Source organism: Tachyglossus aculeatus, chromosome 15, assembly GCF_015852505.1.
Source record: "Tachyglossus aculeatus isolate mTacAcu1 chromosome 15, mTacAcu1.pri, whole genome shotgun sequence".
In the NCBI taxonomy this organism is placed as follows: Eukaryota; Metazoa; Chordata; class Mammalia; order Monotremata; family Tachyglossidae; genus Tachyglossus; species Tachyglossus aculeatus.
The window spans coordinates 21,099,519-21,124,804 of record NC_052080.1 but is presented as its reverse complement, the minus strand read 5'-3'; the positions used below and the strand labels follow the sequence as shown (position 1 = coordinate 21,124,804).

At 47.7% G+C, this 25,286-nt stretch overlaps 1 protein-coding gene across 1 annotated transcript in view; it reads right to left on the bottom strand.

The window, feature by feature from the left end:
- ABCA5 (ATP binding cassette subfamily A member 5) overlaps nucleotides 1-8,366 on the bottom strand; it is a 91,167-nt gene extending 82,801 nt beyond the window's left edge. The window contains exon 1 of the mRNA XM_038757097.1: nucleotides 8,310-8,366. The gene's annotated coding sequence lies outside the window, so the exon portion shown is untranslated. The remainder of the gene's footprint in view (nucleotides 1-8,309) is intronic.
- Nucleotides 8,367-25,286: the final 16,920 nt, after the last annotated feature.

Sequence of the window (25,286 nt, the reverse complement as noted above, 5' to 3'; positions counted from 1 at the left end):
CTTACTGTGTGCGGAGCACTGGACTGAGCGCTTGGGAAGTCCAAGTTGGCAACATATAGAGACAGTCCCTACCCAACAGTGGGCTCACAATCAATCAATCGTATTTATTGAGCGCTTACTGTGTGCGGAGCACTGGACTAAGCGCTTGGGAAGTTCAAGTTGGCAACATATAGAGACAGTCCCTACCCAACAATGGGCTCACAATCAATCAATCGTATTTATTGAGCACTTACTGTGTGCGGAGCACTGGACTAAGTGCTTGGGAAGTACAAGTTGGCAACATACAGTTAGTCACGGTCTAAAAGGGGAAGACAGAGAACAAAACCAAACACGCTAACAAAATAAAATAAATAGAATAGATATGTACAAGTAAAATAAATAAATAGAGAAATATGTACAAACATATATACATATATATAAGCAGATAGGAGGGATGCCCCACCGACTTCCAGTTGCCTAATACACAATTAATCACTAGAACCAACCCGAATCACCACACTAGCACAAAGTGCATTTGAACAGTCCGTGATGCTAACTAACGAGCCCTCAGGATAATAGCAATAGTGCCCAAGAGGCCCGACTTGTTTATAAGCAATTACTCCACGGGGATTTCTTCTTCCCTTCCTTCCAGAATATAATACATAAACAGACAGCACCCTTTAAAAATCCTAACTTCACATTCCGAAAAACACGCACGAGCCATTCGGTCCTGTCTTGCCAAGCCATTCGCTTAAAATCGCTCAAAACTACGTACCGCGGTCCAGAACGTGTCTTCCCTGGTCACTCACTTGACCAACGCTTGTTTTCCGAGAAAATAGAGTTGGCATCACCGCCCTTTTCTGGGATAAACCCTGCTACTTATTGTTTTTAAGTGGGTTTTCAACTATGTTTACCCGCGCTGATAAACAAGTGGAATCTTTTAGACTGCGAGCCCACTGTTGGGTAGGGCCGGTCTCTATATGTTGCCGACTTGGACTTCCCAAGCGCTTGGTACAGTGCTCTGCACACAGTAAGCGCTCAATAAATCCGATTGATGATGATGATGAAGTGGAATCCCTCCAACAAAAAAACAAGGTGGCAGTTTTTGTTACCCGCCTCTTGTCAAAAACAGGAAACACGGCCGGCCTTATTTTTCAGGTAAACATTCAAGCTACTTTTGAGTCCTCGAGCCGTGAGTTCGTTCAAACCTCACAATCGGGAAGGGGGGAATATCCATCATTAAATACCCTCCCTATCTCACCTGTCTACTTGTTTTGTTTTCTGTCTCCCCTTACTAGACTGTGAGCCCGTTGCTTCTATAGGTTGCCCATTTGTACTTTCCAAGCGCTTAGTACAGTGCTCTGCACACAGTGAGCGCTCAATAAATACTACTGAATGAATGAAGTCAAAAAACAGGGTTTTATGTTGTGTGACAAAATAAGGGTCCTTCCAGAATGCTAAAAATATATGCTCCACGGGTCTATTTGTACAAACCTCCAAAACACATTTAGAACAGAATCAGCCGGACACTCGTATGGACGCTTATACTGTAGTCTCCCAAGCGCTTAGTACAGCTCTGTGCACATGGTGGGAGCTCACTAAATACGATCGAGTGACACTGGAGAGGCCCATGATCAACCTGGGGGTGGGGGAAATCAAGTCAGCTGGGTTGCCCTCTCCCAAGCGCACAGTACAGTGCTCTGCACACAGTAAGCGCTCAATAAATACGACTGGATGAATGAAGTCACTGAAATGAAGTCAAAAAACAGGGTTTTATGATGGGTGACAACATAAGGGTCCTTCCAGAATGCTAAAAATATCTGCTCCACGGGTCTATTTGTACAAACCTCCAAAACACATTTAGAACAGAATCAGCCGGACTCTCGTATGGATGCTTATATTGTATCATCATCAGTCGTATTTATTGAGCGCTTACTATATGCAGAGCACTGTACTAAGCGCTTGGGAAGTACAAATTGGCAACATATAGAGACAGTCCCTACCCAACAGTGGGCTCACAGTCTAAAAGGGGAAGACAGAGAATACTGTAGTCTCCCAAGCGCTTAGTACAGCTCTGTGCACTCGGCGGGAGCTCACTAAATACGATCAAATGACACTGGAGATGCCCACGATCAACCTGGGGGTGGGGGAAATCAAGTCAGCCGGGTTGCCCTCTCCCAAGCGCACAGTACAGTGCTCTGCACACAGTAAGCGCTCAATAAATACGACTGGATGAATGAAGTCACTGAAATGAAGTCAAAAAACAGGGTTTTATGATGGGTGACAACATAAGGGTCCTTCCAGAATGCTAAAAATATCTGCTCCATGGGTCTATTCGTACAAACCTCCAAAACACATTTAGAACAGAATCATCCGGACTCTCGTATGGACGCTTATACTGTAGTCTCCCAAGCGCTTAGTACAGCTCTGTGCACTCGGCGGGAGCTCACTAAATACGATCGAGTGACACCGGAGAGGCCCATGATCAACCTGGGGGTGGGGGAAATCAAGTCAGCTGGGTTGCCCTCTCCCAAGTGCACAGTACAGTGCTCTGCACACAGTAAGCGCTCAATAAATACGACTGGATGAATGAAGTCACTGAAATGAAGTAAAAAAACAGGGTTTTATGATGTGTGACAAAATAAGGGTCCTTCCAGAATGCTAAAAATATATGCTTCATGGGTCTATTTGTACAAACCTCCAAAACACATTTAGAACAAAATCAGCCGGACTCTCGTATGGACGCTTATACTGTATCATCATCAATCGTATTTATTGAGCGCTTACTATGTGCAGAGCACTGTACTAAGCGCTTGGGAAGTACAAATTGGCAACATATAGAGACAGTCCCTACCCAACAGTGGGCTCACAGTCTAAAAGGGGAAGACAGAGAATACTGTAGTCTCCCAAGCGCTTAGTACAGCTCTGTGCACTCGGTGGGAGCTCACTAAATACGATCAAATGACACTGGAGATGCCCACGATCAACCTGGGGGTGGGGGAAATCAAGTCAGCCAGGTTGCCCTCTCCCAAGCGCACAGTACAGTGCTCTGCACACAGTAAGCGCTCAATAAATACGACTGGATGAATGAAGTCACTGAAATGAAGTCAAAAAACAGGGTTTTATGATGTGTGACAAAATAAGGGTCCTTCCAGAATGCTAAAAATATCTGCTCCATGGGTCTATTCGTACAAACCTCCAAAACACATTTAGAACAGAATCAGCCGGACTCTCGTATGGACGCTTATACTGTAGTCTCCCAAGCGCTTAGTACAGCTCTGTGCACTCAGCGGGAGCTCACTAAATACGATCGAGTGACACCGGAGAGGCCCATGATCAACCTGGGGGTGGGGGAAATCAAGTCAGCTGGGTTGCCCTCTCCCAGGCGCATAGTACAGTGCATTGCACAGCGAAGGCGCTCACTAAATAGAAGACAAGCGGGGGCACCGTGGGGCGTGGTGGGGGAAGTCGAGTCCGAATTGTCCTCCCCAAGCACTTAGTCCAGTGCTCTGCACACGGTAAGCGCTGTGTGGCTCAGTGGCAAGGGCCTGGGATTGGGAGTCGGAGGTCGTGGGTTCAAATCCCGGCTCCTCCACTTGTCAGCGGTGTGATTTTGGGCAAGTCACTTGACTTCTCTGTGCCTCAGCTACCTCATCTATGAAATGGGAATGAAGACTGTGAGCCCCATGGGGGACAATCTGATTACCTTGTATCCCCCCACCCCCGGCGTTTAGAACAGTACTTGGCACATAGTAAGCACTTAACAAATACCATTATTATTATTATTATTATTATTATTATTATTATTATTATTATTATTATTACCTTCTCTCTGCCTCAGTTCCCTCATCTGTCAAATGGGGAAGAAGATTGTGTGCTCAATGTGGGACAACTTGATTACTTTGTAACCAACCCCCCAGAGCTCAGAACAGTGCTTGGCACATAGTAAGCGCTTAACAAATACCATTATTATTATTATTAACTTGGCTGTGCCTCAGTGACCTCATCTGTCAAATGGGGATGAAGACTGTGCGCTCAACATGGGACAACTTGATTACTTTGTAACCCCCCCAGAGCTCAGAACAGTGCTTGGCACATAGTAACTGCTTAACAAACACCATTATTATTATTATTAACTTCTCTGTGCCTCAGTAACCTCATCTGTCAAATGGGGGTGAAGACTGTGAGCCCCACGTGGGACAACCTGATTATCTTGTAACCTCCCTCCAGCACTTAGAACAGTGCTTGGCACATAGTAAGCGCTTAGCAAATACCATTATTATTATTATTATTAACTTCTCTCTGCCTCAGTGACCTCATCTGTCAAATGGGGGTGAAGACCGTGAGCCCCACGTGGGACAACCTGATGACTTTGTATCTCCCCCAGCGCTTAGAACAGTGCTTGGCACACAGTAAATGCTTAACAAATGCCATCATCATTATTATTATTAACTTCTCTGGGCCTCAGTGACCTCATCTGTCAAATGGGGATGAAGACTGTGAGCCCCATGTGGGACAACCTGATTATCTTGTATCCTCCCTCCAGCACTTAGGACAGTGCTTGGCACATAGTAAGTGCTTAACAAATACCATTATTATTATTATTATTATTATTAACTTCTCTGTGCCTCAGTGACCTCATCTGTCAAATGGGGGTGAAGACTGTGAGCCCCACGTGGGACAACCTGATGACTTTGTATCTCCCCCAGCGCTTAGAACAGTGCTTGGCACACAGTAAATGCTTAACAAATGCCATCATCATTATTATTATTAACTTCTCTGGGCCTCAGTGACCTCATCTGTCAAATGGGGGTGAAGACTGTGAGCCCCACGTGGGACAACCTGATTATCTTGTATCCTCCCTCCAGCGCTTAGAACAGTGCTTGGCACATAGTAAGCGCTTAACAAATACCATTATTATTATTATTATTATTATTATTATTATTATTATTATTTACTTCTCTCTGCCTCAGTGACGTCATCTGTCAAATGGGGGTGAAGACTGTGAGCCCCACATGGGATAACCTGATTACCTTGTATCCTCCCTCCAGCGCTTAGAACAGTGCTTGGCACATAGTAAGTGCTTAACAAATACCATTATTATTATTATTATTATTCTTAACTTCTCTGTGCCTCAGTGACCTCATCTGTCAAATGGGGGTGAAGACTGTGAGCCCCACGTGGGACAACCTGATTACCTTGTATCCTCCCTCCAGCACTTAGGACAGTGCTTGGCACATATTAAGCGCTTAACAAATACCATTATTATTATTATTATTATTGACTTCTCTCTGCCTCAGTGACCTCATCTGTCAAATGGGGGTGAAGACTGTGAGCCCCACATGGGCTCACCCCTCTCCAGCGCTTAGAACAGTGCTTGGCACATAGTAAGTGCTTAACAAATACCATTATTATTATCATTAACTTTTTTCTGCCTCAGTGACCTCATCTGTCAAATGGGGATGAAGACCGTGAGCCCCACGGGGGATAACCTGATTACCTTGTATCCTCCCTCCAGCGCTTAGAACAGTGCCTGGCACATAGTAAGTGCTTAACAAATACCATTATTATTATTATTAACTTCTCTGTGCCTCAGTGACCTCATCTGTCAAATGGGGATGAAGACCGTGAGCCCCACGTGGGACAACCTGATGACCTTGTATCTCCCCCAGTGCTTAGAACAGTGCTTGGCACACAGTAAATGCTTAACAAATGCCATCATCATTATTATTATTAACTTCTCTGAGCCTCAGTGACCTCATCTGTCAAATGGGGGTGAAGACTGTGAGCCCCACGTGGGACAACCTGATTATCTTGTATCCTCCCTCCAGCGCTTAGGACAGTGCTTGGCACATAGTAAGCGCTTAACAAATACCATTATTATTATCATTAACTTTTCTCTGCCTCAGTGACCTCATCTGTCAAATGGGGATGAAGACCGTGAGCCCCACGTGGGACAACCTGATGACCTTGTATCTCCCCCAGTGCTTAGAACAGTGCTTGGCACACAGTAAATGCTTAACAAATGCCATCGTCATTATTATTATTAACTTCTCTGGGCCTCAGTGACCTCATCTGTCAAATGGGGGTGAAGACTGTGAGCCCCACGTGGGACAACCTGATTATCTTGTATCCTCCCTCCAGCACTTAGGACAGTGCTTGGCACATAGTAAGCGCTTAACAAATACCATTATTATTATTATTATTAACTTCTCTGTGCCCCAGTGACCTCATCTGTCAAATGAGGGTGAAGACCGTGAGCCCCACGGGGGACAACCTGATCACCTTGTATCCTCCCTCCAGCGCTTAGAACAGGGCTAGGCACATAGTAAGTGCTTAACAAATACCATTATTATTAACTTCTCTCTGTCTTAGTGACCTCATCTGTCAAATGGGGATGAAGACTGTGCCCAACGTGGGCCAACTTGATTCCTTTGTAACCCCCCCAGAGCTCAGAACGGTGCTCGGCACATAGTAAGCGCCTAACAAATGCCATTACTATAATAATCTGATGACCTTGTATCTCCCCAGGCGCTTAGTGCTTGGCACATAGTAAGCGCTTAACAAATACCATTATTATAATAATCTGACGGCCTTGTATCTCCCCCGGCACTTAGTGCTCGGCACATAGTAAGCGCTTAACATATACCATTATTATAATAATCTGATGATGTTGTATCTCCCCCGGTGCTTAGTGCTCAGCACATAGTAAGCGCTTAATAAGTACCATTATTATAATAATCTGACAACCTTGTATCTCCCCCGGCGCTTAGTGCTCGGCACATAGTAAGCGCTTAACAAATACCATTATTATAATAATCTGACGACCTTGTATCTCCCCCGGTGCTTAGTGCTCGGCACATAGTAAGCGCTTAACAAATACCGTTATTATAATAATCTGACGGCCTTGTATCTCCGCTGGTGCTTAGTGCTCGGCACATAGTAAGTGCTTAACAAATACCATTTTTATAATAATCTGACGACCTTGTATCTCCCCTGGCCCTTAGTGCTCGGCACATAGTAAGTGCCTAACAAATACCATTATTATAATAATCTGACAACCTTGTATCTCCCCCGGCGCTTAGTGCTCGGCACATAGTAAGCGCTTAACAAATACCGTTATTATAATAATCTGACGGCCTTGTATCTCCGCTGGTGCTTAGTGCTCGGCACATAGTAAGTGCTTAACAAATACCATTTTTATAATAATCTGACGACCTTGTATCTCCCCTGGCACTTAGTGCTTGGCACATAATAAGCGCTTAACAAATACCATTATTATAATAATCTGATGACGTTGCATCTCCCCCGGTGCTTAGTGCTCGGCACATAGTAAGTGCTTAACAAATACCATTATTATAATAATCTGACGACCTTGTATCTCCCCCGGCGCTTAGTGCTCGGCACATAGTAAGCGCTTCACAAATACCATTATTATAATAATCTGACGACCTTGTATCTCCCCCGGCGCTTAGTGCTCGGCACATAGTAAGCGCTTAACAAATACCATTATTATAATAATCTGACGGCCTTGTATCTCCGCTGGTGCTTAGTGCTCGGCACATAGTAAGTGCTTAACAAATACCATTTTTATAATAATCTGACGACCTTGTATCTCCCCTGGCACTTAGTGCTTGGCACATAATAAGCGCTTAACAAATACCATTATTATAATAATCTGATGACGTTGCATCTCCCCCGGCGCTTAGTGCTCGGCACATAGTAAGCGCTTAACAAATACCATCATTATAGTAATCTGACGACCTGGTATCTCCCCCGGCGCTTAGTGCTCGGCACATAGTAAGCGCTTCACAAATACCATTATTATAATAATCTGACGACCTTGTATCTCCCCCGGCGCTGAGTGCTCGGCACATAGTAAACGCTTCACAAATACCATCGTCGTTATTACTGTGAACTTCTCTGGGCCTCAGTGACCTCATCTGTCAAACGGGGGTGAAGGCCCACGGGGGGACGACGGCCTGATTCATTCATTCATTCATCCGATCGCATTTATTGAGCGCTGACTGTGTGCAGAGCACTGTCACTCATCCATTCAGTCGTATTTATTGAGCGCCCACTGTGCGCAGGGCACTGGGCTAGGCGGTTGGGGAGCCCAGCGGGTACCCCCAGCGCTTAGAGCAGTGGTTGGCACGTAGTGAGCGGTTGCCAACCGCCCCCCCCGAAAGGAAGAGGCTGGAATGAGTGGGTGAGGTGGTTGGGCGGGGGCTCCCCCGAGCGCTTTTCGCCGGGGCCTGGGCCCCCGCCCGGCTGCCTCAGTTTCCCCGATCGGGTCCCTCCCGATGCCCCCGTCCCCGATGGGGCCTCACCGTCCGGGCCGGATGCTCCGCTCTGCGGCTGCTCCGCTCCCCGCTGCGGCGGCTCGGCTCGGCTCGGCTCGGCTCGGCTCGGCCCGGGGAGGAGGGAGGAGGGAGGAGGGAGGGACGGAGGGAGGGCGGGGCCGCTGTGGCCCCGGGATCCGGCCGGGCCGCGGGCACCGGGCAACGGCGGGCACCGGGCAACGGTCACCGGGCAACGGTCACCGGGCAACGGTCACCGGGCAACAGCGGGCACCGGGCAACGGGCTCCGGGCAACGGGGGCGGGGCCAGAGCGGAGGGGGGGGCGGGGCCAGAACGGTGGGGGCGGGGCCAGAGCGATGGGGCGGGACCAGAGGAGTGGGCGGGGCCTGAGCGGAGGGGCGGGGCCAGAGCGGAGGGGCGGGACCAGAGCGGAGGGGAGTGGCCAGGACGGCGGGCGGGGCCAGAGCGGCGAGGCGGGGGGGGGGGCCGCACGGGGGGGGGGGGGGGGGGGGTCAGAGAAGTGGGCGGGGCCAGATCGGAGGGGCGTGGCCGGGGCCAGAGAAGTGGGCGGGGCGGGGACGGTGGAGGCGGGGGCAGAGCAGAGGCACGTGGCCGGAGCGGAGGGGGCGGGGGCAGAGCGGAGGGGGCGGGGGCCAGAAAAGGGGGCGGGGCCAGCGAGGGGGAGGCGGGGCCAGAGCGATGGGGCGGGACCAGAGGAGTGGGCGGGGCCAGAGCGGAGGGGCGGGGCCAGAGCGAAGGGGCGGGGCCTGAGCGGAGGGGCGGGACCAGAGCGGAGGGGAGTGGCCAGGACGGCGGGCGGGGCCAGAGCGGCGAGGCGGGGGGGGGGCAGCACGGGGGGCGGGGGGGGGGTGTCAGAGAAGTGGGCGGGGCCAGATCGGAGGGGCGTGGCCGGGGCCAGAGAAGTGGGCGGGGCGGGGACGGTGGAGGCGGGGGCAGAGGAGAGGCACGTGGCCAGAGCGGAGGGGGCGGGGGCCGAGCGGAGGGGGCGGGGGCCAGAAAAGGGGGCGGGGCCAGCGAGGGGGAGGCGGGGCCAGAGCGAGGGGGCGGGGCCGGAGAAGAGGGCGCGGCCAGTATGGTGGGCGGGGGCCAGAGCGGAGGGGCGGGGGCTAGGGTGGAGGGGCGGGGCCAACGAAGAGGGGTGGGGCCAAGGAGGAGGGGCGGGGCCAATGAGGAGGGGGCGGGGCCCGATCGGAGGGGCGGGGCTGGGGCGGAGGGGTCGTGGCCAATGAGGAGGGGGAGGGACCCGATCGGAGGGGCGGGGTGAAGGGGCGTGGCCAACGAGGAGGGGGCGGGGCCCGATCGGAGGGGCGGGGCTAGGGTGGAGGGGCGTTGGCAATGGGGAGGGGCGGGGCCAACGAGGGGGCGGGGCCAAGGCGGAGGGCGGGGTTGGGGTGGAGGGGGCGGGGCCAATGAAGAGGGGCCGGGCCCCGATCGGAGGGGCGGGGTGAAGGGGCGTGGCCAACGAGGAGGGGGCGGGGCCCGATCGGAGGGGCGGGGCTAAGGTGGAGGGGCGTTGGCAATAGGGAGGGGCGGGGCCCGATTGGAGGGGTGGGGCCAACGAGGAGGGGGCGGGGCCAAGGCGGGGGGCGGGGTTGGGGTGGAGGGGGCGGGGCCAATGAAGAGGGGCCGGGCCCCGATCGGAGGGGCGGGGCTACGGTGGAGGGGCGTGGCCAACGAGGAGGGGGCGGGGTCAAGGCGGATGGGCGGGGTTAGGGTGGAGGGGCGTGGCCAACGAGGCGGGGCGGGGTCAAGGCGGAGGGGCGGGGTTAGGGTGGAGGGGCGTGGCCAACGAGACGGGGGCGGAGCCCGATCGGAGGGGCGGGGCTAAGGGTGGAGGGGCGTGGCCGACGAGGAGGGGGCGGGGCCAAGGCGGAGGGGCTGGGGGGGGGCAGGGGGCTGACTCACCCTGTCCATCTCCCGCTCTGCTCATCCATCCATCAATCAATCAATCAATCAATCAATCAATCAATCCATCCCATTTCTGGGGCCGACCCCTGGACGCAGAGCACTGTCCTAAGAATAATAATAATAACAATAATAATAGCATTTATTAAGCGCTTACTATAATAAAATAATGATGGCATTTGTTAAGTGCTTACTATGTGCAGAGCACTGTTCTAAACGCTGCTGTGGGGGGGAATAGAAGGTGATCAAATTGTCCCACGGGGGGCTCACAGTCTTAATCCCCATTTTACTGATGAGGTGACTGAGGCCCAGAGAAGAGAAGTGACTTGGCCAAGGTCACACAGCGGACAGGTGGCGGAGCTGGATTCGAACCCACGACCTCTGACTCCAAAGCCCAGGCTCTTTCCACTGAGCCACGCTACTATGTGCAGAGCACCGTTCTAAGCGCTGGGGAGGTTACAAGGTGATCAGGTTTCCCACGGGGGGCTCACGGTCTTCATCCCCATTTTACGGATGAGGGAACTGAGGCCCAGAGAAGTGAAGTAGTAATAATAATAATAATAATAATAATAATAATAATAATAATGGCATTTGTTAAGCGCTTACTATGCTGAAAGCACTGCTCTAAGCGCTGGGGAGGATAGAAGGTGATCAGGTTGTCCCACTCGGGGCTCACAGTCTTAATCCCCATTTTACAGATGAGGTAACTGAGGCCCAGAGAAGTGAAGTGACTTAATAATAATAATAATGATGGCATTTGTTAAGCGCTTACTATGTGCAGAGCACTGTTCTAAGCGCTGGGGGGGATACAAGGTGATCAAGTTGTCCCACTTGGGGCTCACGGTCTTAATCCCCATTTTACAGATGAGGTAACTGAGGCCCAGAGAAGTTAAGTGACTTGCCCAAAGTCACGCATCTGAGAAGCGGCGGAGCTGGGATTTGAACCCATGACCTCTGACTCCAGAGCCCGGGCTCTTTCCCCTGAGCCACGCTGCTTCTAAGCACTTGGAAACGACAATACAACAACGATAATAATAATGGCATTTATTAAGCACTTACTATGTGCAAAGCACTGTTCTAAGCACTGGGGAGGTTACAAGGTGATCAAGTTGTCCCATGGGGGGCTCACAGTCTCAATCCCCCGTTTTACAGATGAGGTAACTGAGGCTCAGAGAAGTGAAGTGACTTGCCCAAGGTCACACTGCCGACCGTTGGCAGAGCCGGAATTCGAACCCATGACCTCTGACTCCAAAGCCCGGGCTCTTTCCACTGAGCCACGCCGTTTCTCTAGAGACCCTCCCCTCCCACAACGGACTGACCGTCTAGAAGGGGGGGAGGCGGACATCTGTACAAGTCAACAGGCACCCATCTAAATTAATAGGATTATAGATCATCATCATCATCAATCGTATTTATCGAGCGCTTACTATGTGCAGAGCACTGTACTAAGCGCTTGGGAAATACAAATTGGCAACACATAGAGACAGTCCCTACCCAACAGTGGGCTAACAGTCTAAAAGGGGGAGACAGAGAACATAACCAAACATACCAACAAAACAAAATAAATAGAATAGATAGGTACAAGTAAAATAAATAAATAAATAGAGTAAGAAATATGTACAAACATATATACATATATACAGGTAATTATTATAGATATATAATAATAGTGATTATGATGATATTTGTTAAGCGCTTACTATGTGCCACTCACTGTTCTAAGCTCTGGGGTAAATACAGGGTAATTGAGTTGTCCCACGTGGGGCTGACAGTCTTATTCCCCATTTTACAGATGAGGTAACTAAGGCAGTCCAATTTATTGAGCACTTACTATATACAATAATAATAATGATGGTATTTGTTAAGCACTTATGTGCCAAGCATTGTTCTAAGCGTGGGGGTAGATGCAAGGCAATCGGGTTGTCCCACGTGGGGCTTACAGTCTTCATCCCCATTTGACAGATGAGGTAGCTGAGGTCCAGAGAAGTGAAGTGACTGGCCCAAGGTCACACAGCAGACAAGTGGCGGAAGCGGGATTAGAACCCATGTCCTCTGACTCCCAAGCCTGGGCTCTTTCACTAAGCCGCGCTGCTTCTCTACTCCCTCCCTCTCACATTGTGAGCCTCCTGGAAAGCAAGGCCTGGGTCCAAACTAATACCAATAATAATAATAATAATAATAATAATAATAATAATAATAATAATAATAATAATAATAATAATAATAATGGTAATGTTTGTTAAGCACTGTACCAAGCCCTGGGGGTGGGGGGAATACAAGCAAATCGTGTTGGGCGCAGGCCCTGCCCCGCGTGGGGCCATAAATCTCAATCCCCATTTTACAGATGTGGTAACTGAGGCCCAGAGAAGTGAAGTGACTTGCCCAGGGTCACACAGCAGACTGTGAGCCCGCTGTTGGGCAGGGACCGTCTCTATATGGTGCCAACTTGTACTTCCCAAGCGCTTAGTACAGTGCTCTGCACACAGTAAGCGCTCAATAAATACGATTGAATGAATGAATGAATGAAGTGGCGGAAGCGGAATTAGAACCCATGTCCTCTGACTCCCAAGCCTGGGCTCTTTCACTGAGCCACGAGGCTTCTCTACTCCCTCCCTCTCACACCGTGAGCCTCCTGGGAAGCAAGGCCTGGGTCCAAACTAATACTAATACTAATAATACTAATAATAATAATAATGTTTGTTAAGCACTGTACCAAGCCCTGGGGGGGGGCGGGGGGAATACAAGCAAATCGTGTTGGGCACCCACGTGGGGCTATAAATCTCAATCCCCTTCTGACAGATGAGGTAACTGAGGCCCAGAGAAGTGAATTTACTTGCCCAAGGTCACACAGCAGACAAGTGGCGGAAGCGGGATTAAAACCCATGTCCTCTGACTTCCAAACTTGGTCTCTTTCCCTAAGCCCCGCTGCTTCTCTACTCCCTCCCTGTCATACTGTGAGCCCCCTGGGAAGCAAGGCCTGGGTCCAAACTAACAATAATAATAACAATAACAATAATAACAATAATATTTGTCAAGCACTGTACTTTAAGCCCTGGGGGGATACAAGCGAATCGTGTTGGGCACAGGCCCTGCCCCACGTGGGGCTAGAAATCTCAATCCCCCTTTTACAGATGTGGTAACTGAGGCCCAGAGAAGTGAAGTGACTTGCCCAAGGTCACACAGCAGACAGCGAAGGATTAGAACGCAGGTCCTCCTCACTCCCGGGTCTGTCTAATTATCCTGCATTAACAACTACAGTGCTCGGCACTTAATAAGCCCCAGACTAGGACTGCCCTCATGCCCACACTCCCCCCCCTCCCCCAGACCCCTTTGGCAGGGAAGCAGCAAGGCACAGTGGAAAAAGCACTCAGAGGGCCTGGGTTCAAGTCCTGCCTCTGTCACCCGTCTGCTGGATGGCTCTGGGCAAGCAACAACTGTGCCCCAACTTCCTCATCACTAAAAGGAGGAGGGCCCCCTCTCCATCCCCCCCAATCTTACCTCCTTCCCTTCCCCACAGCACCTGTATATATGTATATATGTTTGTATGTATTTATTACTCGATTTATTTATTTTACTTGTACATATCTATTCTATTTATTTTATTTTGTTAGCATGTTTGGTTTTGTTCTCTGTCTCCCCCTTTTAGACTGTGAGCCCGCTGTTGGATAGGGACCGTCTCTATATGTTGCCAACCTGTACTTCCCAAGCGCTTAGTACAGTGCTCTGCATACAGTGAGCGCTCAATAAATACGATTGATTGATTGATTAAAAGGAAGATTAAATACTTGCACTCCCTTCTATGTAGGTTGTGAGGCCTGCGTGGGCCAGGGACCGCCTGATGCTTTACTCGGCACAGTCCTTGGCTCGTACTGAGCCCCTTGGTCTGTTTCTGCCGCCCGTCTCCCTTTCTCTCTTGCTTCAGGCAATAATAATAATAATGATGGCATTTGTTAAGCGCTTACTATGTGCAAAGCACTGTTCTAAGCCCTGAAGCACTGTTAAATCCTGCCCAATCTTTGTTAGCCATGTAAAACAAACTCAAGCCTGAGGATTTTTTGGCTAAAAAAAGGTGGGACATCCAGCCCTGAATGCCCTTCAAGCTTGGGCGTGAGCCAACCGGTTGCTGCCGAGACATTATTCCACAATTTAAAAAACCCCCCAACAGCTCATTTAAATGTGAAAACAGCAACAGAATCTGTGGAATAAGTACCTGTGGTAGACGGACTCAACTGCGTAGTATTTCACACCTGTTTTTAGCCAAAAAATCCTCCGGCTTGAGTTTGTTTTACATGGCTTAACGAAGACTAGGTAGGATTTAACAGCGTTCCAGCGCTTAGAACAGTGTTGGGTAGGGACTGTCTCTATATGTTACCAACTTGTACTTCCCAAGCGCTTAGTACAGTGCTCTGCACACAGTAAGTGCTCAATAAATACGACTGATTGATTGATTAACAAATGCCATCATCATCATCATCATTTGCAAGAATATGAAGACTTGGTCCTACCATTTAAAACTGAGATCAGTACAGAAACTCCAGTTTATTTACAAAGGATAATTATGATCTGGAATGTAGAAAAAAGGTAATTTAGCAATACTATGGTGCACAGCAGCCAAACCGACAACACACCACAAAAGGGTTTTACTAGTTTCAGCTTTAAAGCACTATCTTCTGGCCTCATCCTACCTCACCTCACTACTCCCTTACTACAACCCAGCCCACACACTTCATTCCTCTTATGCTATCCTTCTCACTTTACCTCCATCTCCTCTATCTCCCGTCCAACCCCTCACCCACGTCCCGCCTCTGGCCTGGAATGCCCTCCCTCCTCATTTCCGACAAACAATTACTCACCTCCTCTTCAAAGCTTTATTGAAGCTACATCTCCTCCAAGAGGCCTTCCCTGATTAAGCTTCTCCTACTCCTGTCTGTGTCACCCTGACTTGCTCCCTTTATTCGGCCTTCCAGCCCCACAGCACTTATGTCCATATCTGTCATTTGTTTATATTAATGTCTCTCTCCCTTTAGATTGTAAACTTGTTGTGGGCAGGGAATGTGTCTGTTACACTGTCAGACTACACTCTCCCAACTGCACACAGTAAGCACTCAATTAAGACAATTTACTGACTGACCACATCTCAGCCTATCTGGCTCTGCCAAAAGAGGCTAAACAGATGTTCTGGTTCAGTTAGTGCTGGCACCGATTTGTGTAGGTTGTCCTGGATTGTTAGAAAAAGCTAATTACCAATGCAGTCTCAGTTTCCAGTGGCCTAGGCTCACATTCAGCGCTAGGCCTTCCATACCTAGATATTTAATTGTACATTCAGTTTTTCCTCTTGGCTCACCCCAAGAGCTTGTCATTTAACAGGGGAGCCTGACACTGAAATAAATTACAGAGTCGGGGCAATAAAAAGTGTAAGACACGAGTAGCATTTGTAAGGCATCTAGTGTTTGGAGTGAGGGACTCTTTAAACTGAAAAGCAGATTGGATTCCAAATAGAGGAGCCAGTTTAATGTTATATACCTCAAGTGCTGGAGTAGATATACTTTCATCGGGCTGGACACAGTCCCCGTCCCGCATGAGGCTCGCAGTCTAGGCAGAAAGGTCTAAGAACGACCGCAGATGGAGAGTGTGGTATTCCGGGAGAGATGTGTCCTTGAAATCGCTATAGGTCGGAAATGACTCAACAGGATAAGTCAGGAGAAATAACTTGATTCAGCTCACTGTGTGCCAACCAAGATTAAGTGGCTCTGCCACTTGTCTGCTGTGGGACCTTGGGCAAATCATTTCACGTCTCCCCCTTTTAGACTGTGAGCCCACTGCTGGGTAGGGACTGTCTCTATATGTTGCCAACTTGTACTTCCCAAGCGCTTAGTACAGTGCTCTGCACACAGTAAGCGCTCAATAAATATGATTGATTGATTGATTGATTCTCTGTGCCCTAGTTAACTCATTTATAAATTGGCGATTAAGACTGGGGGCCCCACGTGGGGCCGGAGTGTGTCCAACCCATTTAATGATAATAATAATTCATCTGTCTAGGAGATTCTCTAGCCCTATTAGAAATGCAAAAATTACGTATTCATATGAAGACATCAATTGGTCTAGAAGATAGGATCCAGACCGATTATTACAACAGCTGGCCGTAGAGTACAGCCTCTGACTCCAAAGCCCGGGCTCTTTCCACTGAGCCATGCTACTATGTGCAGAGCACCGTTCTAAGCGCTGGGGAGGTTACAAGGTGATCGGGTTGTCCCACGGGGGGACTCACAGTCTTCATCCCCATTTTACAGATGAGGGAACTGAGGCCCAGAGAAGTGAAGTAATAATAATAATAATAATAATGGCATTTGTTAAGCGCTTACTATGTTGAAAGCACTGTTCTAAGCACTGGGGAGGATACAAGGTGATCAGGTTGTACAGCCTCCTCTCACCACAGCTCTTGTATATATTTCTACATATTTATTACTCTATTTTATTTGTACATACTTACTATATTTATTTTATTAATGATGTGTATATAGCTATAATTCTAGCTATTTAATTTAATTCTAGCTCGTATATAGCTATTTATTCTAGTAGTATTGCAGCTTGTCTACTTGTTTTGTTTTGTTGTCTGTCTCCCCCTTCTAGACTGTGAGCCCACTGTTGGGTAGGGACCGTCTCTAGATGTTGCCGATTTGTACTTCCCAAGCGCTTAGTACGGCGCTTTGCACACAGTAAGCGCTCAATAAATACGATTGAATGAATGAATGAATGAATGAAATTCCGGCTCCGCCACTTGTCAGCTGTGTGACTTTAGGCAAGTCACTTTGTCCCTCAGTTCCCTCAACTGTAAAATGGGGATTAAGACTGTGAGCCCTACATGGGACAACCTGATTACCTTGTATCTACCCCAGCGCTTAGAACAGTGCCTAGCACATAGTAAGCGCTTAACAAATATCATAATTATTATTATTATTATTACATGAGAGCATGAGAGTCCAAATGAGTGAGAGATTGAAGCGTAAGAGAGCACGGGCACAAGAGAGCGCATGAACTGTAACTACTGAGTGATACAACTTTAACTACTGAGTAATATCATCATCATCATCATCATCAATCGTATTTATTGAGCGCTTACTGTGTGCAGAGCACTGTACTAAGCACTTGGGAAGTACAGGTTGGCAACATATAGAGACAGTCCCTACCCAACAGTGGGCTCACAGTCTATATCAGATAATTGGATACAAATCAGCTTACAGACCTAGTCACCTATTTCTGGAGAGGTCTCTCTTCTTTACGGGCCTTAAAAAGCAAATGGCATCACCTCTCGCCCTAGGCTTCAACATGATTGGGAGCCCCGTGAGGGACTGTCTCTATCTCTTGCTGAACTGTACTTTCCAAGCGCTTAGAACAGTGCTCTGCAGCCAGGAAGTGCTCAATAAATATGATTGACTGAATGAATGAACTACTAAAAAAGTTTGGCTGCCCGGAGAAATTCATCAAGATCCTAAGGTTACCCACGGCTATGCTCCGACATGCAATAAATACTATTATAGTATTTGTTAAGCACTTCCTGTGTGTCATACTGTTCGAACTGCTGGGGTGGGCCTAGTGGATAGAACACAGGTCTGAGAGTCAGAAGGACCTAGTTTCTAATTCCAGCTCTGCCACTTGTCTGCTGTGTGCCCTTGGGCAAGTTGCTTCACTTCTCTGTCCCTCAGTTACCTCATCTGTACAATGGGAATTGAGACTGCGAGCCCCACATGGGACAAGGACTGTGGCCAAATCAGTAACCTTGTATCTACCCCAGTGCTTAGTACGGTGTCTGGTACATAGTAAGCGCTTAACAAGTACCACAGTTATTAATATCATTATTGTTCTTATTATACAAGCAAATCAGGTCAGACACAGTCCCTATTCCACATGATGGGGCTCTGACTGATTCTTTTTTCCATTACCAATAGGGTCACGCAGGGCTGTATTCTACGTCCAGATTTATTCAATGTATTTTATGTCACGAAGCTCAGGGACACAAGAAGCTATCTGCAAACTGGTGTCTGAAAACGATTTTAATCCCCTAAGGGTGCAATAAGTGCTACCACACACATAGACATGCAAATATGATTAATCGGGGCAGGGACTATGTCTTCCATTTTCATTGTATGCTCCCTAGCACCTTCTGAAGTGCTCCTTGCACAGTAAGTGCTCAAGAATAATAATAATAATAATAACGTTGGCATTTGTTAAGCGCTTACTATGTGCAAAGCGCTTGGGGGGATACAAAGTGATCAGGTTGCCCCACGTGGGGCTCACAGTCTTAATCCCCATTTTACAGATGAGGTAACTGAGGCTCAGAGAAGGTAAGTGACTTGCCCAAGGTCACAAGAAGCACTGCGACTGATGCTGCCTGATGGTAACGCATCATTTTTCTATTTATCTGTGGCTAACCTTTTCTCCCTTAAAATCCTAGAAAGGTGTGCCCATTATGGCCAAGATATACTACTAATATCAGATTTATAAGATGCTCAGACTATGAATCACTGCAGTTGAAAAACACACTAAAATAAATTTAGGGTTAAAGGGTAACGAATTCTATGAACGAAGATCCACCCCAACTCCTCGAGGCAAATGTCTAAAACAACATCTGTGAGCCCTTGCAGGGGAATACACACGGACCGCACCACGACCGTTTACAAATTGGAAAGGGTAAATTTCACTCAATAATGAGGATTTGCTTTGTGATAAGATGCAGTTGAAACAATAAATTATTTTTTTTTCCCGTTCCAACAACTCGCCACTCAACTAGGAAGGCCCTGGCGATGAAAAGGCGAGATTCCAATTTCAGCTTCACGAAATGTTGGTCAGCGCGATTTTAAAAACACAGTGGAAGGCAGCGGAAGAGGCAGCATGGTAACCAGTGTTTCTCCAAACAGATTTCAATGCGTCCGGGTGGATTCTCTGAACGTTAGGGCAGGCTAAGAGTTTAGCAGACACGGCTCGACCTACATTTCCAGTTAGCCTCGCCTGTTGGTAAGTCAGCCGCTGTGCTAAAAACCATTCTTTTCCTCAGCCTTGTAACTAGGGATAGTTGTCATGGCTGCAACCCAAATCTCCTCCTCTCAATACAGAGATCAGAGACAATAAAGTCACAAGAGATAAGGGACTGTGGAAATCACCTCTGATACTGCCCTAGTGCTCTCCCTTAACTGGTCGGATCCCTGGTTATTTTGAGAACTATGACCCACTGCTCAACAATAAAACAATGAAGCCGCATGGCCTAGTGGATCAGAAGGACCTGGGTTCTAATCTCGGCTCCGCCACTTGTCTGCTGTGTGACCTTGGGCAAGTCACCTCACTTCTCTGGGCCTCAGTTACATCATCTGTAAAATGGGGATTAAGACTGTGAGCCCCACGTGGGACAGGGACTGTGACCAACCCGATTTACTCATATTCCCCCCAGCGTTTAGTACAGTGTCTGGCACAGAGTAAGCGCTTAAATACTACAGTCATTATTATTATTACTATTTTCAATACTAGCAATAATGTTAATAATAATAACAATGGTATTTGTTAAGGGCTTACTATCTGCCAAGCCCTGTTCTACGTGCTCAGGTAGATACAAGGTAATCAGGTTGTCCCACGCGGGGCTCACAGTCTTAATCCCCATTGTACAGTTGGGGTCACTGAGGCACAGAGAAGTTAAGTGACTTGCCCAAAGACACACAGCTGACAAGCGGTGGAGCCTGGATTAGAACCCATGACCTGTGACTCCCAAGCCTGTGCTCTTTCTGCTAAGCCACTCTGCTTCTCAAGCAGCAAGTATCTGCTAAGCGCTTACTATGCACCAAGCACTGTTCTAAGCGCTGAGCATAATGATACTAACAACAAGCCCTTGGCCAATGAACCCCATAATAATAATAATAATGGTATTTGCTAAGCGCTTACTATGTGCCAAGCACTGTTCTAACCCCATGTTAGAAGCACAAGCAGAGAAGCAGCGTGGCTCAGTGGAAAGAGCCCGGGCTTGGGAGTCAGAGGTCATGGGTTCTAATCCCGACTCCTCCACAAGTCAGCTGTGTGACCTTGGGCGAGTCACTTAACTTCTCTGAGCCTCAGTTCCCTCATCTGTAAAATGGGGATGAAGACTGTGAGCCCCACGTGGGACAACCTGATCTCCTTGTATCCCGCCCAGCGCTTAGAACGGTGCTTTGCACATAGTAGGCGCTTAACAAATGCCATCATATATGTGAAACAAGGGCTGTTTCTAATCTGCCTAAATTGCATCTGCTTAAGTGCTTACTTAGAGCAGCGCTCAACACCTAGTAGGGCCTTAATAAATTCCATTATTACTCCTATTAGATAAGGACTTCTTAGCGGTGGTCTCCCAGTGCTTAGTACGGTTGCTCTGCCCATAGTAAGTGCTCAATAAATAGCACTGATTGATTGATCGATCAATGCTCTAGAGGAAGATCTGCGACTAGCTGGCATCCCAAAGAAAACCCGGAGAGTTGAAGGACATTAGAAGGGTTGTTGGCCACTAAATTCCCTGCTGAGGCTTCCCTGGCCGGCCAGTGGACTTTTCTTCGTCGTTGCCGTGATAAACAGCCTTGACGAAACGCCCAGCGCTAGGCTGAGTTTCAGAAAATCTTGTTCAAACGGTCTGCCGGGGGACGGGACGTCGAATTTGAACGTAAACGGCCAGCCAATCCAAAAGCGGGTCAAGGAAACTCTTAGCCAAAGGAGCCACATGGGATGGTGACTTGAGCCAAGGAACACCCTATCCCAACTTTCCCGCTCTCGGACATCATGGGTAACAGGAATGCTTACAATGTTGGCTCACATCTAGGAACGGGCAGCAGCTGCTTCTGGAGCAGACGTCATAAACCCTTGTAATTTATTTATAGTCGTGTCCATCTCCCCCACTAGACTGCAAGCTCATTGTGGACTGGGAATCTATTATATGGCTCTGTTGTACTCTCCCAAGCACTTAGTAGATTGCCCTGCGTGCAGTAAGTGCTCAGTAAATCATGATTGATTGACTGAGGGACTTGTCCATGCAGCCACTGAAATGAGCTCACTGTGAGCAGGGTAAGTCTCAACCAACTTTGGTATACCGTGCTCTCCCAAGCGCTCTGCACAGTGTTCTGTGCACGGTAAGTGCTCGATAGATTCGAATGAATAAATTAATCATTATGACAATCATGATGACCAGACTGTCCCTATATTTTGGCAAAGCTGTTTCTTTCCGGCTGCCTTTTTCAAAGGCGTTCTGGTTGCATTTTAGGCGGTACTCGTTCAATTCGTTTATTTTCATGTAATAATGTTGGTATTTGTTAAGCGCTTACTATGTGCAAAGCACTGTTCTAAGCACTGGGGTAGGTACAAGGTAATCAGGTTGTCCCATGAGGGGCTCACAGTCTTCATCCCCATTTTACAGATGAGGGAACTGAGGCCCAGAGAAGTGAAGTGACTTGCCCAATGTCACACAGCTGACAAGTGGCGGAGCCGGGATTTGAACCCACAACCTCTGACTCCAAAGCCCGTGCTCTTTCCACTGAGCCACGCTGCTTCCCCTAAGCTTCCCCTTCTCCTATGTAGGAGGCAATGAGATCGATTGAGCGTCTTCTGGGTTCCGTGTCTCTGCTAATCATAACCACGGCATTTATTAAATGGTTGCTACGTGTCAAGCACTGAGATGGATGCAAAATAATCAGATCAGGCAGTCCTTCAGTCAAAGATTCATTCATTCATTCAATTCATTCAATCGTATTTATTGAGCGCTTACTGTGTGCAGAGCACTGTACTGAGCGCTTGGGAAGTACAAGTTGGCAACATATAGAGACGGTCCCTACCCAACAGTGGGCTCACAGTCTAGAAGGGGGAGACAGAGAACATATTAACAAAATAAAATGAATAGAAATATGTACAAATAAAATAAGTAGAGTAATAAATACGTACAAACATATATATTCATTCATTCAATCGTATTGGAGAACAAACAACAATAATAATGATAATAATAATAATGGTGTTTGTTAAGTGTTTACTCGGTGCTGGCCAACACTCTAAGTGATGGGGTAGATACAAGATAATCAGGTTGGACACAGTCTCTGTTCCACATCAGGCTCACAGCCTTAATACCCATTTTCCAGATGAGGGAACCGCAGCACAGAGAAGTGACTTGCCCAAGATCCTACAGCAGACAAGTGGCAGAGACTGGGTTAGAATCCAGGTCCTTCTGAATCCCAGGCCTGTGTTCTATCCAGTAGGCCACACTGCTTTCCAAGGACTTTATCTCCATTTTTCAGTTGAGCTAACTGAAGCTCAGAGAAGTTGCGATATACTGAAGGTCACACAGCAGCCAAGTGGCAAAGATGGGACTAGAACCCAAGTCAACTGGCTCTCAGGCCTCTGCTTTTACTAGATTATGTGGCGGTCATACTAAGCGACTGGAAAGATACATAGAGAGAACAAATATATGCCCGTAACTAGTTATTTCATTCAAGTTATTTGACCTTTTGGGAAAATTAAATATCATTATGGTTATTGCATCATTTTGCTTTTCTCAAGACTCAGTACCCAAAACAATACAAATCTTTGATCCAAAAATCACGCCAGAGGCTTCTGAAACCTTTCCTTTGCTACTCGTTCAAATCAAGCAATATTTCAGACCAAGACTTCCCCAATCAGATGTTAAAGGAAATATCACCTGGCTGTCAGCCTCTTGGAAGGCTGTTAATGGAGTCAAAAAAGTTATTCCCTATTTCCCATCAAAGTTAAAAGGCAGAATATTTCCAGAGTCCTAGGGTCTCACACAACTCAATACACAAACCTGTTTTAAAGACTCTCTTGAAAATGGATTCCTGAAGGCACTGACATTTTACTAAATGCTAGATTGCCTGTAGCCCAATCTGTTTTTGTGTGGAATGTCCAGAAATAGAGCATGCAAAATGTTTTTTCTCTCTCTGACACAAGTATAAAAAAAAGTTTAATTCTTAGCTAGCTGTCCCTTAAGAAACCAAGTATAAATTTCATTTCTTCCCTTCTATTCAAACCTAAACCACCCCATCTTCGGGTTTATTTTCTGAAAATACAAAGTAAGCTACTGTTCCAGATTAAGCCTCTGAAATAGTTTCCATCCATATCATATAAGGCAGGCCATCTTTCTATCCAAGGATTCCTACAGAGAGGTGGTGTTTTATTTTGTACTCTACCCACTCTCATTATGTTCAAATAATTCCAGTCTCAGTCCAGAAAATATTTTTCCCCCCTATACTTTGGGAAAAAGGAATACAGAAAAAATAATTTTGAGTCAGCAACCCACTTAAAAACCTTCAAAATCAAACTTTCCTGAATTCATGAGATGGTTCACGCTAGTCAGTCCAGATTCTACATCGAACAACCCTCCACCACAACATCCCCCAACTCTGTATGGTTTGAAAGACTCAGAACAAACATCGTGTTTCTGACCATTCTTGGCCAATCAAGGTGAAGAAGATTTTCCTCAAGTCACTTGCACTGAAATGGAAGGCCTACTGGCCCCCAAAACCTAAGTGAGATCAAGCCACTTTGGTGCCTGAAGTGCTAAATGAGGAAAAAACAGGTTGAGAATGTCATGGGGCAAGACAGTGACGTGAATGACATTTTCAGTTCCTCCCCCGGTGTCGCGTTAGGATACAGTTAGGAAGGCGGTGCAATCCACTAGGTAGACAGGACCGGGAGCCATCCCGAGACGGAGTCGACTAACGTGCGTTAAAAACCGTTCACGTCCTGCCTCTGGCCTGGTACGCCATCCCTCCCCAGATCCGACAGAGAATGACTCTCCCCGCCTTCAAAGCCTTACTGAAGGCTTTGACAGATTGACAGATTCAATCAGATCTGATATGATTGACAGATCGATAGCTCTTTCTCGATTCTGTGGGTGGTGGTGCATGGCCGTTCCTAGTTGGTGGAGCGATTTGTCTGGTTAATTCCGATAACGAACGAGACTCCGGCATGCTAACGCCCATCCGCCAAGCTAGCTCTCTTCCTCCTTTCAAGGCCCTACTGAGAGCTCACCTCCTCCAGGAGGCCTTCCCACACTGAGCCCCTTCCTTCCTCTCCCCCTCTCCATCCCCCCATCTTACCTCCTTCCCTTCCCCACAGCACCTGTATATATGTATATATGTTTGTACATATTTATTACTCTATTTATTTATTTATTTTATTTGTGCATATCTATTCTATTTATTTTATTTTGTTAGTATGTTTGGTTTTGTTCTCTGTCTCCCCCTTTTAGACTGTGAGCCCACTGTTGGGTAGGGACTGTCTCTCTATGTTGCCAACTTGGACTTCCCAAGCTCATAGTACAGTGCTCTGCACACAGTAAGCGCTCAATAAATACGATTATATATATACTGAAGGCACATCTCCTCCAAGAGGCCTTCCCTGACTAAGCCGTCTTTTCCTACTCCCTTCTGCATCGCCCTGACTTTCTCCCTTTATTCATCCCCCCTCCGAGCCCATTCGTCTCCCCTCCCAGCCCCACTGCACTTAGGTATATATCTGTCATTTATTTCTTCATATTAATGTCTGCCTCCCCCACTAGACTGTAAGCTCTGGTTTAGAGGACTGGAAATAGGCCCTTTACGTGTCAATCCCGCCTGCCTACTCCTTTTCTGTGCCTCAGCAGGAACACCACCAGCGGTGATGAAAGATGCTTAGTGGAACTGCACAAGGCACATTACTCCGGCCCCCAACTTCACACAAGCTCTCGAACCCAAGTCTCAGGTCTGTGCCTCGTCCAGCGTTCTTGACTGGAAACTTATTTATTTATTTTATTTGTGCACATCTATTCTATTTATTTTATTTTGTTAGTATGTGTGGTTTTGTTCTCTGTCTCCCCCTTTTAGACTCTGAGCCCACTGTTGGGTAGGGACTGTCTCTATATGTTGCCAACTTGGACTTCCCAAGCGCTTAGTACAGTGCTCTGCACACAGTAAGTGCTCAATAAATACGATTGATTGATTGATTGATTGATTGATTGATTGAAACTACATGGACTTCGGGTAACTGGTGTCTAAATGACATACGTGAGTCTGTCACGATGGGTGCAT